We start from the raw sequence: 5,474 nt of genomic DNA on the forward strand, positions 1-5,474 counted from the left end.
GTCTTCCTAAATTCCACATTCTCAGTGCCTATGGGGGAGGACATGTCTTTTCTGCTCCCCATGGACCCGTACAGAGGAGCAGTCTCTTGTGTTCTTCATATGTGTTGAATGGATGAATCTAAAACTTTGCTTCTATGCAGACACACAGAATAAGAATGATTTGAACTAACACAGCATTAAGGTTTAAGAAAAATTTACTGATTGAAACTGAGCAGCTATTGTGCAGTAAACTGATGTGACTAAAAGTGATTATGTATTTTCTTTTTGATGTAATATCTCCTAGCATTTTATAATATGTACTATAAAAAGCTATTAAACATATGATGATCATATGATTCTTTTTAAAAATTTGTTTAGGAATTAAAAATTATATGTCACACAAATATATAATATGCAATAAAATACAGCAGTACCCTGTATAATAATTATTTTAACTATCGGTCATGTATTTTAATAAACAGCTAATATTTGTATTATCATATTTTCATATTATTTACATTATTTCAAGTATGGAATATTTCCTAGATTATTATGAGATTCAACGTGAGGCAGGAGAGAGACCTTGAAATCATCTTTAGGATTGATTCTTTTCTCATTACAAGCGTGTCTCTTCAGCCCCTCTGTATGAATTTGGAGGGTCTGGTGAATTCTCTGGTACCAGCACAATCCAGGCATATCTCCATATTGCTTTTGGTAGATACAATATTAATCATTTTGACAATATTAATTCTTCCTATTCAGAAATATGGGAGGTCTTTCCATCTTCTAAGCTCTTCTTCAATTTCTTCTCTAATTTTCACTGTAGAGATCTGTAACCTCCTTGGTTAGACTAATTCCAAGGTTTTTTTAAGGTTATTATAAATGCAATTTTATTCCTTATTTTTCTCAGTAGAATCACTGATGGAGTAGAGAAAGGTCATTAATTTATGAATTTCAATTTTGTTGGATCTGACATTTTACTGAATTAATTTCTCAGTTCAAGAAGTGTTCTGCTGGAATTTTGGGGGTTTCTAGATATAGGATCATGTCATCAGCAAACACAGAATTTGACCTTTACTTTTTCTACTTGTATCCCTTTCATTTCCTTCTCTTGCCTGAATGCCCATGAATGGTCTTGAGAACTATACTGAATTGAGCAACCTCAACTTGTTCCTGATTTTAGAGGAAATGCTTTCAGTTTTTCTCATTCAGTATGACGTTGGCTTTGGGTCTATCATATACAGCCTTTTAATGTTCAGGTGAGTTACTCTGTCCCTAGTTTCTCCAGCGTTTTTCACAAGAATGAGTATTAGATTTCTTTGAAAGTCTTTTCTGCACCTCTTGAGATGATTATGATTCATTTTTTAAAAAAAAATTGTTTAGGAATTTTAATTTGGGATTAGGATGCATACTCAGGAATATAATGGCATAAAATTATAGCTGTTTTTCCTTGAATACCAAGTGAAAATACCTAGAAATTAATAGTATTGCCAATTAGCACTCTGGGCTGCTTTTTCACTTTTGGTAGCATTCAGGATAGTTATTAGAAATGTCTGATGTTTAGGTAACCTGTGCTGAGTCTGAGTTTTACCTGAGTGAAATGGTTTCACTCTGCATTAATAACCATCATTATGCTCTGATTTTACATCTGAGTCCTTACTGCTGGGTCTGTTCACCTCACAGGCTGCCTAAGTCACAGTATCGCAAGCAGTGGTGACAACCTAAAATGGTGATGTATATTGTGCCTGACAAACTCACACTTCAATGAGGAAAAAAGTATTTCAAAGCTCTTCAATAAACACATCTGTGGATCTGTTTCCTTTGTAGCTTTTTGTGCTGGATTTTTGTAGGTGGTCCTGATCATCACTCCTGGTTGTTTACAAACCCAGCGCTGTACGCTGACAGAACAATTGTATGGTGTGAAGAGGGATTTAAAACCCAACATAAATGCTCCACATGAGACACTCTCATGTGTGCTGAGAACTAAGGCGGAGGCACTTCGGCTTCAGGTTTTCCACATTTTGGCCAAGGGTGTTTTTCCAAGGCATTTCTTTCACTACTGCAAATTCCCTCAGGGTGCAAGCCTCAGGGTTCACTGCAAACCTGTTCTCACAAACACACTTCCCAGCATTAATCATTTTTTCCCCACACCATTGTCTTCATGGACAGTAGAGAGGGATCCTTCCACTGCAGGTGCTGCAGGTTTGTCCCCTAAGGAGACTGCCTCTCCACACAACCAGGTGCTCCACCAACAAAACGTAAAGCAGTGTCAGGTGCAGTTCCTCCAGTGTGTCTGCCTCTCTATTTCTACTTCTTTCTTGTGGATGTAAATCAACAAAATGTACAGTCTTCATAATACTCTGAAGCTACTGGCTTACTGCTTCTTTAAAATGACTACTTAAACAGTTTCCTTTTTTTCTTTCTCTTTATTTTTCCTGTGCAAGGAAGGCAGTAGATAATGTGAATTTCCTCACCCTTGTACATAGCAATTATGTGTTGTGTTAGTTTTTAGAATTTAACAAAGGTGACACACATTTGGATAACACCTCCAGGTTATTCAGATTTATCTGCATTCATTAAAAAGCAAACTCCAAGTCAGAGGGATAGCCAGCCCCACTGATGGAGACCAGCAGGTCAGCAGCTCCGTCCTCACAGCTCTGGGCTGCTGCTGGCTCTACCTTGGCCACATAGGGGAGCGCCTGCCTAGGAGAAGGAGCAGGGCCACCCTCCACCCTGGGACAGTTCACTGGCTGCAGCTGTGGGAGCCCAGTTTCCTGGAGACCTGAATCAATGAGCTGAAGGTGAAGTTCTCAGTTTTCCTGCTTGATCTTGACTAAGTTTGTTCAATCCCCCGCAACCTGAGGAGACTGCAGTCCCATATTCTGTCCCTCAGACCACACTTTGCCCACCTCTGTGGCCCTGCTTCCTAAGGTATGTTGGAATTAAGGTGTGGAGGGGGGAGTCCTGGAAACCCTGAGAGCTGATATGAACACTTGGAGACTACCCAGCTTGGTCTCCAGGGCAAGAATTTACTTTCACAGCAGAAGGTGCAGAGCAATCAAGATGGAAAGCAGGCAGGCAGAGCAGGGGTCTGCTTTGGCCTTCATCCCTGATGCAGGGGATCTGGCTGCAGCTGGTGGTTTGGTGCTGACCACACAATCGTTGGCACGATTACTATTGTGGAGAAAGGCAGCAGGGTTGCAAGGAAATGGAAGCCCTGAAGTTAACTAAAATGAAGTCTCTTGTTTGACAGAAAAGACTTGTTTTGCCTCAGAAGGGAACTTGGCCTCCACTTGGGTGGTGTCCTGTGAATGGATGTTTAGAGGAGGCAGTAAGGACACTGTCCCCTGCAGTACTGGTGGTAGATTCCCCAAGACACACTCTAGTGGAACTGCCCCACTCTTCTGCATGACATGGTCTGTTTGCACATAGTAGGGTGGTTTTGTGGGTCCTTTGAGCAGCTAGATGTCGCAGTACATCAGATCTGCATGCCTCAGCAGCATCCACATGTTCAGGTTATGGCTATTGTGCTTGGCCGCCGTGGACAGGAGGGTGATGGGGCCCCAGACACCTGCCTGCCCCATCTCCTCCTCATCAGAGAGGGAGAAGTGGACAGTAAGGCCAGAGCGGGCACCAGACATCCTGTCCTTACTCAGCACCCACAACCTCTACTTGAGCTTCTCAGTGGATGAGTGAAGGTGCTGCTGATGGTGGAAAAGCCCTCACGTGCTTCTGCAGGATGGGGTCCAGGCTCCTCAAAAGGCCTGGATAGACAAGGTGGTTCTGTACTTTGGGGAAGCCAGGAAAATTCTAACCATCTTTGGGCTGTTGGTCTGCAGATCTCAGGGGTGAAATGGACATGCCATGTGCATCTGGCTCCTTGCCTATGGCAGACCTGTGCAGGAGGCATTGTGAGTAGGGGGCTTGGAATTTGCCATCTGTGTCAAAGGCAGGACTGGTCCCTCTAACCCTGTTCAGTGAGCTCTGCATTTGCCACAATGTAATACTATTGCAGAATTTCTGGTTTGATATTGACGATGATGGTGTCATTGCCTCATTGGTCAACCCTCTGTGCCTGGAAATCTCAATGGAGAGAAAAGGGGACTCTCCCTGGCCTTTGTGAGCATTGCTTTGAGGCCTTTGTGTTTGGGGTTTATTATCATTTAGATATGAGGTGTTCCCCCAAAAGCTTATGTGTGAGACAATGCAAGAAAGTCTAGAGATGAAATGATAGCGTTAGGAGAACCTCACCCTAACTGTAAGTTATTTTCAATAGGGATTAACTGAGTGGTAACTGAGGCAGGTCGGGTGTGACTTGAGGAGTGGTCAATAGGGGTCTTGGGGGCAGATAGTTTGTCTCTGGAGAGTGGAGGCTCTCTTTCTCTGCTTCCAGCTTTCCTCTGTTACATCCTTCTGCCTGATGTTCTGCCTCACCTGGGCCCTAAGGAATCAGGCCAGCCCTCTCTGGACTGAGGCCTCTGAAATTGTGAGCCCCCAAAATAAACTTTTCCTTCTCTAATTGTTCTTGTTAGAACTTTCGGTCAGAGAAGCAAAACAAAACAAAATAAAAACCCTGACTATATCAGTATTCAATATTACTGTCCTTGTCTGTAACAGGAGAGTCACAAACATGTCAAGTAAAGTATTTCCACTCTCAAACTCTTCCACAGCTTCCACAGTTGAGAGGCTCACTGCAGTAGCAGAAGTCACAAGAGTCTCTGGTCTCATTAGAAACTAGATTTGCTCTCCCTGGTCTCCCAGGGTCCCTTCCAGCTGGGCTAGTCTGTGTCTCATACGGCAGCCAGATAATACTGGAACCATCAGACTCAAAACTTCTGATGTCCTGGAAACAGCTCCACTCTTGGGACCCAGCTCTGCCAGCAGCTGTGAGTGACCAGTGATAAGGGAGGCCAGAGCTACAGCCCCACACTGTGGTCAGGTTCCCAGGGGAACCTTCAGAAAGCAAGTGTTTCAGGTTTGCAATGAGGCTGCAAGGGGTCCCTTGACTGTGGGCCCAGCTGACAAATCTGCACAGATTCTCAGATGAGGTTTGAAGAGAGTCTCCATGTGAGGGGATCCACAGTGTCTTTCCTGCAGGTGTCTGTGAGTCTGTCCATAGGAGCACAGGCAGTGTTGGCGGTGGAGCCTGTGGGAGCTGGCAACCCAGGATGGACTGGGCAGGACAGACCTGCAGGGGCAGAAGAGCAGCAGAGAAGCCCACACCAATGGGGGCACCAGTCTGGTTTGTCCACCTGCACATACCCCATCAGATGATTCTTATCCCTAATTCTATTTATATGGTGAGTCACATTTATTTATTCATTTGCATATGTTGAACCAACCATGCATCCCTGGGATGAAACCCACTTGATCATGGTATTTTATCTTCTTGATGTATTTTAAATGTGATTTGTTAATATTTTATCAATTCCCATCAAAATACCAATGGCATTCTTTACCAATCTAGAAAAAAAGTTTGTCAATTTATTTGGAAG

At 43.4% G+C, this 5,474-nt stretch overlaps 1 pseudogene; it reads right to left on the reverse strand.

The window, feature by feature from the left end:
- Positions 1-3,863: 3,863 nt before the first annotated feature.
- LOC124967970 (uncharacterized protein KIAA1958 homolog) lies at positions 3,864-5,239 on the reverse strand (annotated as a pseudogene).
- Between the last annotated feature and the right edge of the window lie 235 nt (positions 5,240-5,474).

The sequence above is a fragment of the Sciurus carolinensis genome, chromosome 17 (genome assembly GCF_902686445.1).
Source record: "Sciurus carolinensis chromosome 17, mSciCar1.2, whole genome shotgun sequence".
NCBI classification, from domain to species: Eukaryota; Metazoa; Chordata; class Mammalia; order Rodentia; family Sciuridae; genus Sciurus; species Sciurus carolinensis.